Below are 15,142 nucleotides of genomic sequence, written 5' to 3'. Positions count from 1 at the left end.
GTCCACGGCATTCGGAACGACCTCATGAGAAAACGCCTTTTGGAGGAGCCCGAATCGACAGTGGACCGAGCTGTACAGATTGTTTCGAGCATGGAGGAAGCGGCCAAGGGAGCGGAACTGATGACTGGCCAGGCGGCAGGGACGGCTCTGCATCGAGTATCGAGTGCCAGGAAGGCGGCCGACGACTGTCATCGTTGTGGTGGTCGGCACCATGAGTCTGCGTGCAGATTCCGAAGGTTAGAGTGCTTTTCTTGCCAGAAGAAAGGACATGCGGCTAGGAAGTGGCCGTCCAAGCAGAAAACAAAGAATTCGGAGGACACAACCGTCTCTGGCAGACAGTATGGCGGCGACCGGGCGGGAAACAACGCCCGACGAACCCTGATGGCGGTGGAGACAGCGTTCGACGACAAAGCTGGAGGGACAGACGTCGACAGCTTGTGGTTACTGGAGCACGGGTCGGCGGAGGACGCTGCTGCAGTTGCGCAAACCGACGTCGTGAACGTTCTGGAGCCACGAGTACCGCCAATATGTGCTATGGTAACGGTTGAGGGTCAGACGGTGCGTATGGAAGTTGACACGGGGGCCGTCTGCTCGGTCATGGTTGAGGTGTTGTTCAAACGGTGTTTTTTACCGACAGTGACTCTTCAACCGTCCGACGTCAAGTTGCGAGGATATTTCGGACAACAGGCGGCGGTTGCCGGGAAGGCCATGGTGGCTGCCGAGTTCGCAGGAAGGCACGATGAGTTGCCTTTGTTCGTGGTCAGAGGAGGGTCCCGGGCTCTTGTTGGGAGGAATTGGGCCAGAGCTTTTGGCATGTCGCTCGACAGTCTGTTAGACGTCCACCGCGTCGACAGTGCGGAGGATTGGGTCGGCGAATTCCCAGAACTGTTTGCGGAGGGACTTGGTATCCTTCGTGATGTCAAGGCAAAGATAAGAGTGCCGGAAAACGCCAGACCAAGGTTTTTTATGCCATGAGCGGTGCCGTTCGCACTTCAGGATTTGGTGGCGCAAGAGCTCCAGTGGTAGCAGCGTGAAGACATCCTGAGTCCGGTGCGCACATCAGAGTGGGCAGCACCGCTGGTTCCAGTTCTGAAGAAGGATGGAAAGATCCGGCTGTGTGGGGACTTCAAGGTTAGCGTGAACCAGGCGGCAGACATTGAAACGTACCCAGTGCCGCGGGTGGAAGAAATCTGGACCAAGTTGACGTGAGGCATGAAGTTCTCAAAATTAGATCTCCGGGACGCCTACCTACAAGTAGAGCTGGATGAAGCATCAAAGAAGTATGTAACTATTAACACCCTGCAAGGACTTTTCCAGTATAACTGGCTTCCGTTTGGTGTGGCTTCGGTGCCTGCAGAGTTTCAACAGGAGATGGAAAACCTGTTGCAAGGTTGTCACAAGGTGGTCGTCTATTTTGATGACATTCTAGTGACGGGAGTGACGGAGGAACAACATCGCCGGAACCTAGAAGAGGTATTGCGGCGTCTAAGCACTGCAAAGATTGAAGCTGAAGCGGCAAAAGTGCACCTTCGGGGCGTCGAGCGTCGGCATTGGTCACGAAGGCTGGACTAATGGATGACGAATCGGGAGAGCATCTGCCGCAGTCCATCGGGGAGCAACTAGAGGAGGCAGTTGGGGCAGCTCCAGATGGGCAGGTGGAGCTGGCGAGCGACTTCCGGTCCGGCATCACAGAAAAACCAGGGCTGTCCGTCAGCCCAGCAGGCAACTGTCGCCCAGAGGTTCCAGTAGCTCAACGGTCTCCAGCACTCCGAAAATCTACGAGAGTCCGAAACGCGCCGCAGCGTTATTCACCATAACCACGGACTTGTGGGCAGTGGCGTAGTAACGGGGGGGAGCCGGGGGGCCGTGGGCCCCGGGTACCAGGAGTCTCAGTCACGAGGGGGGGTGCCACTTATGGCGGCAATCCCCCCCGGCTTGATTGGTTCGTAAGTGGCAAAAAATTTGTAAACGTAGGAGGTCAGCACTCTTCCATCACGAACGTGATGAACAGCTAGTCTACGCCAAACCTACCGCAACACGACGCTGGCTTGCGCCGACGACGGCCGGAATGCGCCGAGACAGCAAGAGAAGGCGCCAGACGAAGAAGAAAGAAATCACACGAAGGTCTTACACGAAGGGAGTCGCGGGGAGGGGGTAAACGTGTTGGGTAAACCAACACCTCCTAGTTGGGTAAACTCTCAAAGTGTCGTCTCCCTCACCCCGACGGTGAAGTGCCGAGAGGAGGTGCTGGCGAGAGGCTTCTGCTCAGCAAGCTTCCTCGCTCTCTGACCCCCCCGTAAGTTCTAGAAGCGCATCGCTCGCCGTCGGGAGGCGGTCACAATGTAGTGTTCTGGCAAGTGAATTCGTAATGTTGTGACGGCGACGGAGTTTCCCTGTTGCCACAGCGTGCCATTGACACCAAGCCTCACTGAAGTTTATGACGAGTTCACCGGTCATGGTGACGAAATCGTTATGGAGATCATCCGACTGCGAAGGCACCTGAAAGCCGCTGGGAAGCATCTTAATGAGACAAAAACTTGGAATGCAAAGCAGTTTCTAGAATTTATTGCCAAATGGAGCTTTTTCAAGACCCTTCCATACATGATTGTTATATTTCGCTTGTTCCTCACCATTTGTGTTTCAGTTGCCTCATGCGAAAGGAACTTTTCCAAGCTAAAGCTAATCAAAACGTATCTGCGCTCCACCATGAGCGATGAAACGCTCTCAAACCTGCCGATACTGTCCATAAAAAAAGAACGTGTCAAAAACATAAATTTTAAAACAGTAATCAATAACTTTGCAGAAGCCAAGTGTTGGCGAAAGAACTTATGAAGAAATTGAATGTTCAACTTTCGTGACACAAATGCTCAAAAAAAAAACTTTATGTGTTTTTATTATGTGTACATAATTAAATAAAAAAAATACTGTTTGCTGGCTAACCCTGTATTTCTTATTTCATTATCGCTGCGTGACCTCGTGTCGCGGTTATGGCTTCTAGCTTTGCGGTCTCGGGGAGCGGGGGGGGGGGGGGGGGGGGGGGTGACAAAAGACCTAGGGGCCCCGGGTGCCAGATGGTCTAGCTACGCCACTGCTTGTGGGGGAAAGGTGTTGTGGCTGCAGCTAGCGCCACGTACCGGGCGGTCGCCTCGTGGGACAGCGTGCAGCGGGCAAGGGACAGTTGGAATGCTGGCAGGCCGATCTCGGCTGCGGGCCGCGTTTGCTCCGTCATTTTGTGAGTATACTTCTGTACAGGGATGGGCAAAATACATGGAAATATGTATCGAAATACAAATACAAAATACTTCGTCAAAAATGTATTTAATTACAAATCTAATTACATTTCCAAAAAAGCTTTTAAGTACAAGATACAAATACAACCAAATGTATTTGGTCTCCTCCAAATACTTTTCCAAATACATTCCTCAAAATTTGTGTCAGCGACTTCAGGACACCCGCAACAAGTTTCTGGGTATCTCATTTTAATCTTGTGTCGCACACTCGGGAGTTAGTGTGCGAGGCTCTAGTAATGTAATTGAAATATAATAAAAATAGATGTATTCAGCTTAGATGTAATAAGTGAAAAAATTAGAGCTTCAAGCAGCTTTTTTTGTGGATTACATTTTGGTATAGACCAACAAAGAACTGAGACGAGCAAGACGCGCAGCATTAGCTAGAGAATTTTTTATTGTTGCAACTCGCACCAGTTACGAAAATCTGGACGACCCGCGCATTTAGAATGTTCCAGGCAAAAATGTGGTTGGAAATGAAGCTGGAAAGCATCACAAGTTGTCACAGGCACTTACTTAGCCAGTCTGCCTGTGAAAGTCGATTTCGTCAAATTTCCTACCCTGGACTAGCACCATAATCACAAAGTCACTAAACGCTTGTGCTTGATTAAGAGACACTGCATTCGGTGCAGAACGTAGTTTTCTTCCTGCTCTGGACAGTGCCTTTGAAATAAAGCCGGAGGAGAAAAAGAAAAAAGCTCAATGGCCGAATAAAGGACGGAGACTATATCTTACAACCACATGTATAAAAACAAGATGTATTTTCGCCCACAAAATTGTATCTAATTACAATTCTATTTGAAATACCCACGTTTTAGTATTTAAATACACACGTCAAATACATTACCCAATTTGTAATTAAATACAAATGCAAAATACACAAAGTATTTAAAATACGTATTTCAAATACTTGTATTTGAAATACAGCCCATCCCTGCTTCTGTACATATAAACCTGTAACACATGCTATAAAGACGGAGGGCACTGGAGGCTGCGTGAGCCAGCCGTCAATTTTTCTGCACCAAAAAGAGAGTGATTTTATTGACACGTGGTGATGAGTGACGCCACTGAGTGATTCAGTCTATTTTTGTCGGAGGTTGTTTGCTTTAGCTGTTTTTAAATAAATGTTCAGTTGAGAGTAAGCGCTCGTCCTGTTCGCCTTCCTTTTTTGTCCTCGTCTTTGTTAGCGCTTTCAAATTTTATATCATGAACCAACTCGCCCTCTTCGCCATTTTAGTGGAGTCTTTCCTTCAGTTCGTTGAACGCTTGTTCTTGTTCCTCCGCCCACTGGAAGTTCACGTCGTCCTTCGTCAGATGCGTGAGCGGTGCAGAAATCGTGGCAAAATCGCGAACGAAACGTCTGTAGTATGCGCACAGCCCAAGAAATATTCGTACGGCTTTCTTGTCTGATGGCTTTGGAAATTCGGCGACAGCGAATGTCTTTGCAGGGTGAGGACTTACACCTTGAGCACTCATGACATCTATTATTCTAAAAAAAAAAAAGAAGTTTCGATGCCTTGATCACCCGTCATGTTTCTACAGGAGCTGTTACTGATTACCATGGACGTGTTATCGGCTGTCCCTCCGGAACGGCTGGTCATCCCCCCTGTGAACGAATGGAACGTGCACATGTCTGGCATCACGGATCGTGCGCCTGCGGAACTCAGTTTGCCTCTGTGTTCGTCACATCTTCCGAGTTCACCGCCACGTTTGGACACTTCGCCGTTCGTCGTCCAGCAACAAGGGTCCACGTCAGCTGATTCAACCGCACAAAAACACGCCCTTTTCACCAATGTTTAGAAACACGGCACCGCAGTTTCGATGCCTTGCTCACCCGTCACGTTTCTACAGGAGCTGTTACTGATTACCATGGACGTGTTATCGGCTGTCCCTCCGGAACGGCTGGTCATCCCCCTGTGAACGAATGGAACGTGGAGATGTCTGGCCGCACGGATCGTGCGCCTGCGGAACTCAGTTTGCCCTCTGTGTTCGCCACATCTTCCGAGTCCACCGCCACGTTTGGACACTTCGCCGTTCGTAGTCCAGCAACAAGGGTCCACGTCAGCTGATTCAACCGCACAAAAGCACGCCCTTTTCACCAATGTTTAGAAACACGGCACCGCAGTTTCGATGCCTTGCTCACCCGTCACGTTTCTACAGGAGCTGTTACTGATTACCATGGACGTGTTATCGGCTGTCCCTCCGGAACGGCTGGTCATCCCCCTGTGAACGAATGGAACGTGGACGTGTCTGGCCGCACGGATCGTGCGCCTGCGGAACTCAGTTTGCCTCTGTGTTCGTCACATCTTCCGAGTTCACCGCCACGTTTGGACACTTCGCCGTTCGTCGTCCAGCAACAAGGGTCCACGTCAGCTGATTCAACCGCACAAAAACACGCCCTTTTCACCAATGTTTAGAAACACGTCACCGCAGTTTCGATGCCTTGCTCACCCGTCACGTTTCTACAGGAGCTGTTACTGATTACCATGGACGTGTTATCGGCTGTCCCTCCGGAACGGCTGGTCATCCCCCTGTGAACGAATGGAACGTGGAGATGTCTGGCCGCACGGATCGTGCGCCTGCGGAACTCAGTTTGCCCTCTGTGTTCGCCACATCTTCCGAGTCCACCGCCACGTTTGGACACTTCGCCGTTCGTAGTCCAGCAACAAGGGTCCACGTCAGCTGATTCAACCGCACAAAAGCACGCCCTTTTCACCAATGTTTAGAAACACGGCACCGCAGTTTCGATGCCTTGCTCACCCGTCACGTTTCTACAGGAGCTGTTACTGATTACCATGGACGTGTTATCGGCTGTCCCTCCGGAACGGCTGGTCATCCCCCTGTGAACGAATGGAACGTGGAGATGTCTGGCCGCACGGATCGTGCGCCTGCGGAACTCAGTTTGCCCTCTGTGTTCGCCACATCTTCCGAGTCCACCGCCACGTTTGGACACTTCGCCGTTCGTAGTCCAGCAACAAGGGTCCACGTCAGCTGATTCAACCGCACAAAAGCACGCCCTTTTCACCAATGTTTAGAAACACGGCACCGCAGTTTCGATGCCTTGCTCACCCGTCACGTTTCTACAGGAGCTGTTACTGATTACCATGGACGTGTTATCGGCTGTCCCTCCGGAACGGCTGGTCATCCCCCTGTGAACGAATGGAACGTGGACGTGTCTGGCCGCACGGATCGTGCGCCTGCGGAACTCAGTTTGCCTCTGTGTTCGTCACATCTTCCGAGTTCACCGCCACGTTTGGACACTTCGCCGTTCGTCGTCCAGCAACAAGGGTCCACGTCAGCTGATTCAACCGCACAAAAACACGCCCTTTTCACCAATGTTTAGAAACACGTCACCGCAGTTTCGATGCCTTGCTCACCCGTCACGTTTCTACAGGAGCTGTTACTGATTACCATGGACGTGTTATCGGCTGTCCCTCCGGAACGGCTGGTCATCCCCCTGTGAACGAATGGAACGTGGAGATGTCTGGCCGCACGGATCGTGCGCCTGCGGAACTCAGTTTGCCCTCTGTGTTCGCCACATCTTCCGAGTCCACCGCCACGTTTGGACACTTCGCCGTTCGTAGTCCAGCAACAAGGGTCCACGTCAGCTGATTCAACCGCACAAAAGCACGCCCTTTTCACCAATGTTTAGAAACACGGCACCGCAGTTTCGATGCCTTGCTCACCCGTCACGTTTCTACAGGAGCTGTTACTGATTACCATGGACGTGTTATCGGCTGTCCCTCCGGAACGGCTGGTCATCCCCCTGTGAACGAATGGAACGTGGACGTGTCTGGCCGCACGGATCGTGCGCCTGCGGAACTCAGTTTGCCTCTGTGTTCGTCACATCTTCCGAGTTCACCGCCACGTTTGGACACTTCGCCGTTCGTCGTCCAGCAACAAGGGTCCACGTCAGCTGATTCAACCGCACAAAAACACGCCCTTTTCACCAATGTTTAGAAACACGTCACCGCAGTTTCGATGCCTTGCTCACCCGTCACGTTTCTACAGGAGCTGTTACTGATTACCATGGACGTGTTATCGGCTGTCCCTCCGGAACGGCTGGTCATCCCCCTGTGAACGAATGGAACGTGGAGATGTCTGGCCGCACGGATCGTGCGCCTGCGGAACTCAGTTTGCCCTCTGTGTTCGCCACATCTTCCGAGTCCACCGCCACGTTTGGACACTTCGCCGTTCGTAGTCCAGCAACAAGGGTCCACGTCAGCTGATTCAACCGCACAAAAGCACGCCCTTTTCACCAATGTTTAGAAACACGGCACCGCAGTTTCGATGCCTTGCTCACCCGTCACGTTTCTACAGGAGCTGTTACTGATTACCATGGACGTGTTATCGGCTGTCCCTCCGGAACGGCTGGTCATCCCCCTGTGAACGAATGGAACGTGGAGATGTCTGGCCGCACGCATCGTGCGCCTGCGGAACTCAGTTTGCCACTGTGTTCGTCACATCTTCCGAGTTCACCGCCACGTTTGGAAACTTCGCCGTTCGTCGTCCAGCAACAAGGGTCCACGTCAGCTGATTCAACCGCACAAAAACACGCCCTTTTCACCAATGTTTAGAAACACGGCACCGCAGTTTCGATGCCTTGCTCACCCGTCACGTTTCTACAGGAGCTGTTACTGATTACCATGGACGTGTTATCGGCTGTCCCTCCGGAACGGCTGGTCATCCCCCTGTGAACGAATGGAACGTGGAGATGTCTGGCCGCACGGATCGTGCGCCTGCGGAACTCAGTTTGCCCTCTGTGTTCGCCACATCTTCCGAGTCCACCGCCACGTTTGGACACTTCGCCGTTCGTAGTCCAGCAACAAGGGTCCACGTCAGCTGATTCAACCGCACAAAAGCACGCCCTCTTCACCGATGTTTCGGGCCACGACACCGCAGTTTCGATGCCTCGCTCACCCGTCATGTTTCTAGAGGTGCTGTTACTGATTACCATGGACGTGCTATCGGCTGTCCCTCCGGAACGGCTGGTCATCCCTTCTGTGAACGAATGGAACGTTGACGTGTCTGGCCGCACGGATCGTGCGCCTGCGGAACTCAGTTTGCCTCTGTGTTCCTCACATCTTCCGAGTTCACCGCCACGTTTGGACACTTCGCCATTCGTCGTCCAGCAACAAGGGTCTACGTCAGCTGATTCAACCGCACAAAAGCACGCCCTTTTCACCGATGTTTCGGGCCACGGCACCGCAGTTTCGATGCCTCGCTCACCCGTCATGTTTCTAGAGGTGCTGTTACTGATTACCATGGATGTATTATCGGCTGTCCCTCCGGAACGGCTGGTCATCCCCCCTGTGAACGAATGGAACGTGGACGTGTCTGGCCGCACGGATCGTGCGCCTGCGGAACTCAGTTTGCCCCTGTGTTCGTCACATCTTTCGAGTTCATCGCCACGTTTGGACACTTCGCCGTTCGTCGTCCAGCAACAAGGGTCCACGTCAGCTGATTCAACCGCACTAAAGCACGCCCTTTTCACTGATGCTTCGAGCCACGGCACCGCAGTTTCGATGTCTCGCTCACCCGTCATGTTTCTAGAGGTGCTGTTACTGATTACCATGGACGTGCTATCGGCTGTCCCTCCGGAACGGCTAGTCATCCCCTCTGTGATTGAATGGAACGTGGACGTGTCTGGCCGCACGGATCGTGCGCCTGCGGAACTCAGTTTGCCCTTTGTGTTCGCCACATCTTCCGAGTGCACCGCCACGTTTGGACACTTCGCCGTTCACCGTCCATCAACAAGGGTCCACTTCAGCTGATTCAACCACACAAAAGCCCGCCCTTTTCACCAATGTTTCGGGCCACGGTACCGCAGTTTCGATGCCTCGCTCACCCGTCAAGTTTCTAGAGGTGCTGTTACTGATTACCATGGATGTATTATCGGCTGTCCCTCCGGAACGGCTGGTCATCCCCTCTGTGAACGAATGGAACGTGGACGTGTCTGGCCACACGGATCGTGCGCCTGCGGAACTCAGTTTGCCTTTGTGTTCGCCACATCTTCCGAGTTCACCGCCACGTTTCGACACTTCGCCGTTCGTCGTCCAGCAACAAGGGTCCACGTCAGCTAATTCAACCGCAAAAAAGCACGCCCTTTTCACCAATGTTTAGAAACACGGCACCGCAGTTTCGATGCCTCGCTCACACGTCATGTTTCTAGAGGTGCTGTTACTGATTACCACGGACGTGCTATCGGCTGTCCCTCCGGAACGGCTAGTCATCCCCTCTGTGAACGAATGGAACGTGGACGTGTCTGGCCGCACGGATCGTGCGCCTGCGGAACTCAGTTTGCCCTTTGTGTTCGCCACATCTTCCGAGTGCACCGCCACGTTTGGACACTTCGCCGTTCGTCGTCCATCAACAAGGGTCCACTTCAGCTGATTCAACCACACAAAAGCCCGCCCTTTTCACCGATGTTTCGGGCCACGGCACCGCAGTTTCGATGCCTCGCTCACCCGTCATGTTTCTAGAGGTGCTGTTACTGATTACCATGGATGCATTATCGGCTGTCCCTCCGGAACGGCTGGTCATCCTCTCTGTGAACGAATGGAACTGGACGTGTCTGGCCACACGGATCGTGCGCCTGCGGAACTCAGTTTGCCTTTGTGTTCGCCACATCTTCCGAGTTCACCGCCACGTTTGGACACTTCGCCGTTCGTCGTCCAGCAACAAGGGTCCACGTCAGCTAATTCAACCGCACAAAAGCACGCCCTTTTCACCGATGTTTCGGGCCACGGCACCGTAGTTTCGATGCCTCGCTCACACGTCATGTTTCTAGAGGTGCTGTTACTGATTACCACGGACGTGCTATCGGCTGTCCCTCCGGAACGGCTAGTCATCCCCTCTGTGAACGAATGGAACGTGGACGTGTCTGGCCGCACGGATCGTGCGCCTGCGGAACTCAGTTTGCCCTTTGTGTTCGCCACATCTTCCGAGTGCACCGCCACGTTTGGACACTTCGCCGTTCGTCGTCCATCAACAAGGGTCCACTTCAGCTGATTCAACCACACAAAAGCCCGCCCTTTTCACCGATGTTTCGGGCCACGGCACCGCAGTTTCGATGCCTCGCTCACCCGTCATGTTTCTACAGGTTAGTTACTACGATACCCACGGTTACCGTGAGGATGTTTGTTTACTAGCGGTGTCGTGGCCATCCCATTTCTTGAAACGTGTTCGGGCGGCTGTGCTTCATCGTTTGCGTCTCCTTTTGCTCAGTGGTGATATAGAGACAAATCCTGGGCCGATGACGAAGGAACAGGAGGCTAAGCTTGACCTTGTGACTAATGTGGTGCGACGACTCGAGATTAGCAATGGAAGTGTTCTTGATTCCCTCTATAAGCTTGTACAAAATCATATCACCCTAAAGGATAACTTAGAATCATTAAAAAGAAGAGTCCAAGAGCTGGAAACTAAGGCGGAGATGGCTCCTCCACCTCAGGCTTCCGTAAACGTCGAGGAGAATATTTCCAAACTGCAGGACAAGATCGATGACTTGGGAAATCGCTCCCACCGATCAAATGTTTTTTTCTTCGTGGTAACGGACACGGATGAGACTGAGACGTGGGAGTATTCGGAACGCCTTGTTAACGAGTTTTGCTCAAACCGGCTTGGCATCACGGTTTCATCTATCGCCAGAGCTCACCGTCTGGGCGGTTTGCCGTCCGCTAAAAAGCGACCAATCATTGCCAAATTTTACAATGATAAAGATTTGGAATTGGTGTTAGGTCAAGGCCTCAAACTAAAGAACACACCATTAGCATATCACGTGACTACTCTGAGGCCGTCCGCGACAAACGCCGTAAGCTATTGCAGTTTTCGAAAACAATAAAGATGGTGACCGTGTTCGCGTTGCTTTTAACAAACTTTTTGTGAACAATGACCTGTACATGTGGGACATTGATAGCAATGCCGCTGTGCATGTTCCTCGGCCAACCAATGCCGCAGTACTTGTTCCTCGGCCTACTACAGCATGATACACGCCCCCTGCCCGTCAGACTCAAGTATCTTCCTTGTTGCCGCGATCAAAGCGTTCTTCCCCTCGTAGTGCTTGTTTTTTGTACACAACTATAATAAGCATCCTCCCCAAAAGTGTCGCCCTTTCTTCACTCGTCGATTCATGCTCAGCATCACTGATTGCACTGACTGAAACGTGGCTCAACGACACCGTTCATGATAACAACATTTTTGTCAGTGGGTCCGTTTACAACTTTTTTCGCTCTGATAGGCAGAATCGGAGAGGTGGTGGTGTCCTCATTGCGTTGAGGAAGGAGTTCCTTGCGGTCCTCATTCACATTAAGTCTTTAATGCGCATTCGTCTCTTTGCAGTGTGGTCGCGCTAAAATAATTGTTGGTATTTTCTACCGCCCTCCTGATATGAAAGAGGCATTCTCGTGTGAATCTCATCGCATTTTAAGCGAAGTTTGTATTAGATTCCCTAAATGTGTGTTAATCAATTTTGGAGATTTCAATTTTCCTGTCATAAACTGGTCGACTCTATCGGTTGTGGCTCCCAAAACTGAGGCCCGTGCTTTCCTCCAGTCATGTCTAGACTTCTCATTATCTCAACTCATTACACTTCCCACGCGGCGCTCTAACACTTCTGCAACCGTTCTTGATTTAATTCTAACCAATGATCCCGACATCTCTTCCGACATACTTCACCTAGACGGGCTTTCTGATCATGATGTTATTACCGGTAGTATTGTTTGTTCGCTTAACATAAGTACCACCGATAAGCGGATCAGATGTTACAACAGAGCCATTTTTGATGGGCCTAACTCCGACCTATCTTTTTTCTCAGAACAGTTCCTGCATCAACTTATGTCGCGCAGCGTCGAAGAGAACTGGGTCTTGTTTAAAAATACGTTTACTAACCTAATTTATAAGTTTATTCCTATAAAATCAATAAAGTGCAAGAACAGTGCGCCTTGGTTTCGTCAGAAGCTTCGACGACTAAACAAAAAAAAAGCGCTTGTTCAGACTAGCAGATAAGAACAAGCTATCAGTTTCTTGGCTCCGTTACAAAAAGTGTGACACTGATTACCAGTCGCTTCTTAAATCCACCCGCCATCATTTCTTTCATCATGACTTGTCGTCTTTACTCTTAAATAACCCTCAACGATTTTTGCGTGTAGTTAATCCAAGTAGTCATTCTGAAGTGTGTCTCATCGACAACAATGGAGTTTCAGTTCCACAATCAGAGTGTGCTCACCTTCTTAATGAATCATTTACTTTGGTGTTTACTTGTGAGGACAGTACCTCATCTCCCACGTTAAACAGGCTTAGTGGTATGTCTATGTCCGAAATAATCATTGAAGAGGCTGGTACTTTGTCGCTACTAAATAAGCTTAAATTATCATCTGCCCTTGATCACACCGGTATAAATAACAAGATACTTAAAAATACTGCGCAAGGCATTTCTGTCATCTTGACAGCCATTTTTTCGCAGTCATTTTCTACAGGTCTAATTCCTCAAGACTGGCGTACAGGTAAGGTAATTCCCATCTTCAAATCTGGTGGTCGATCCTCCTCACTGAACTATCGACCTATCTCACTAACTAATACTATTTGTAAACTTTTGGAGCACATCATACATTCTCAAGTCATGCGCTATTTAGAGGACCATAACATTATTTTCAAGTATCAGCACGGTTTTCGCAGGGGTTACTCATGTGACACCCAACTTGCCGGTTCCGTTCACGACTTACATACATCTCTTGATGCTGGTTCACAGGTTGATTCAATTTTTTTCGACTTCTCAAATGCTTTTGACCGCTGTCCTCATCACAGGCTTGTACTAAAACTTGCACAGCTCAACATTAATTCTAATGTTCTCTCATGGATAAAATACTTTCTCTAAATAGACTTCAGTTCACGTCACGTAACAATTCCATCTCCTCTTTTGCCCAAGCGACATCCGGAGTTCCCCAGGATAGCGTGCTCTGTCCATTACTTTTTCACTTATACATTAATTACCTACCCACTTGCGTTTCATTTCATGTCGCCTTTTTGCTGACGACTGCGTCATCTACCATAACATCTCTTCTAACACCGATCGCCAAGCTCTCCAATCAGACCTGGACCAGTTAACCACCTGGTGTTCTTCGTGGCTAATGACCCTCAACCACAACAAAACAAAACATACGTCGTTTAACAAATGCTGCTCTCAGACTCCAACTTCTTACCTTCTAAACAAAAATACTGTTGAACTCACTTCTACCTATAAGAACCTGAGTGTACACTTTCAGTCTGATTTGTCCTGGCACTACCACATTGATGTCACCCTTGCTTCTGCTAACCGTTCCCTTGGATTCATAAAGCACAATCTCAAACAAGGAGCCACTCACTTACGTAAACTTGCTTATACCACTCCAATCCGCCCCAAAATTGAATATGCTTCTGCCATATGCGATCCTGATCAAGCCTACATTATAAGTAACATCGAGTCGCTGCAAAACTGTGCTGTGCGTTTTATTTTCTCTGACTACTCTCCATTTTCCAGTGTCACCGCATTAAAAAATGAAGCGGAGTTGCATGACCTATCACGCCGCCGTAAACATGCCCGTCTGTCATTATTTCACAAGCTCTATCACCATGCATCCTTCACGACGATTTTTTTAAAACACCAGCCAATATTTTTCCACGTCGTGATCATTCATTCAAAGTAGCGCGCATCGCATGCCACTCATCTAGGTACGCACGACCATTCATACCACGCACCATAATCGACTGGAACAACCTACCGGCTCACATTGCAACTGAACTATATATGTCTAACTTTTAAGAGCTCGTGCGTAGTTATACTAATACTTAAGGTTCTTTTTTATTCCTTGTTCTCATATTGTCTTTCGTATAATTAGTGTTTTATCTGTGAACTAGATTTTTGCTTGCCCCCCCCCCCCCCCCCCCCCCTATGCAATACCCTCATACAGAGGGCCTTTAGGGGTATTTTGAATAAATAGATGACCACAAACGTTTTATACTGGAATCGCTCTCAATACTACGTCACGGGAACACTATTAATAAGCCTTGGTTTGTGCTGTCCTTGAGTGTCTAACAGTTTCCGGAAAGAAAAGTGGTGAAGATAGGTAAAAAACGCAGACGAGTTGGTGAATGATATCCATAATAACCCTGAGACGTAGGAAAAAAAAAACGGACAGAACAACGAAGTCTTCAACACAGCTTGAAATTTATTTAAAAACCATCATCTTTTATGCACGTCACAGACCTTCATCACAATTCAAAAGACCTCCTCGCCCACTTCGCAGGGTACCCCCACCCTCAACCCATACCGACAAACGCACACAAAAGCAAACACGCCCCAAACACAAAGGGAGACAAACTTGAAAAAGGAATGCAAGACCTTGTCCTTTTTCGGTTGGGCTGAATGGTTTCTCAGATAAGAGAGGAGGAGGATGTCGCGGGGGGAGGGGGGAGGCCGTCATTGTCCTGATGACTGAAGAAATGTACGTTTCTAGAAAGAGGTGTTCTTGGGGGTCTTCCCTTCCCCATATACGTTCGTTTTTTTCCTATTTATCCAGGTTCTGGAAAATAAAATTTCAGCTGTGTTTGAAACCTTGGGGTGTTTGTATACAATAATATACAAAATGGGTGATTACTCATTTCTGAGGAATTAGTAAATATGCCAAATAAACTTCAAGAATAGTACAAAAATAGGACACCTATTTTTAAAGAAGTGACGAATTCTAATTGTGTTAATTTGCAACGCGTGACACACAATCCGTTAAGCTAACACATTTTTTTTTTAAAAACGGTGAGCTTTTTTCCGCATCCGCTCAAATGCCAGTGAGCTTTTCTCCGCATCTGCCGGTTTCTCGGTGAGC

The sequence above is a fragment of the Ixodes scapularis genome, unplaced genomic scaffold (assembly GCF_016920785.2).
Source record: "Ixodes scapularis isolate PalLabHiFi unplaced genomic scaffold, ASM1692078v2 PGA_scaffold8__174_contigs__length_109621045, whole genome shotgun sequence".
NCBI lineage: Eukaryota > Metazoa > Arthropoda > Arachnida > Ixodida > Ixodidae > Ixodes > Ixodes scapularis.
This window is presented reverse-complemented; position numbering follows the sequence as displayed.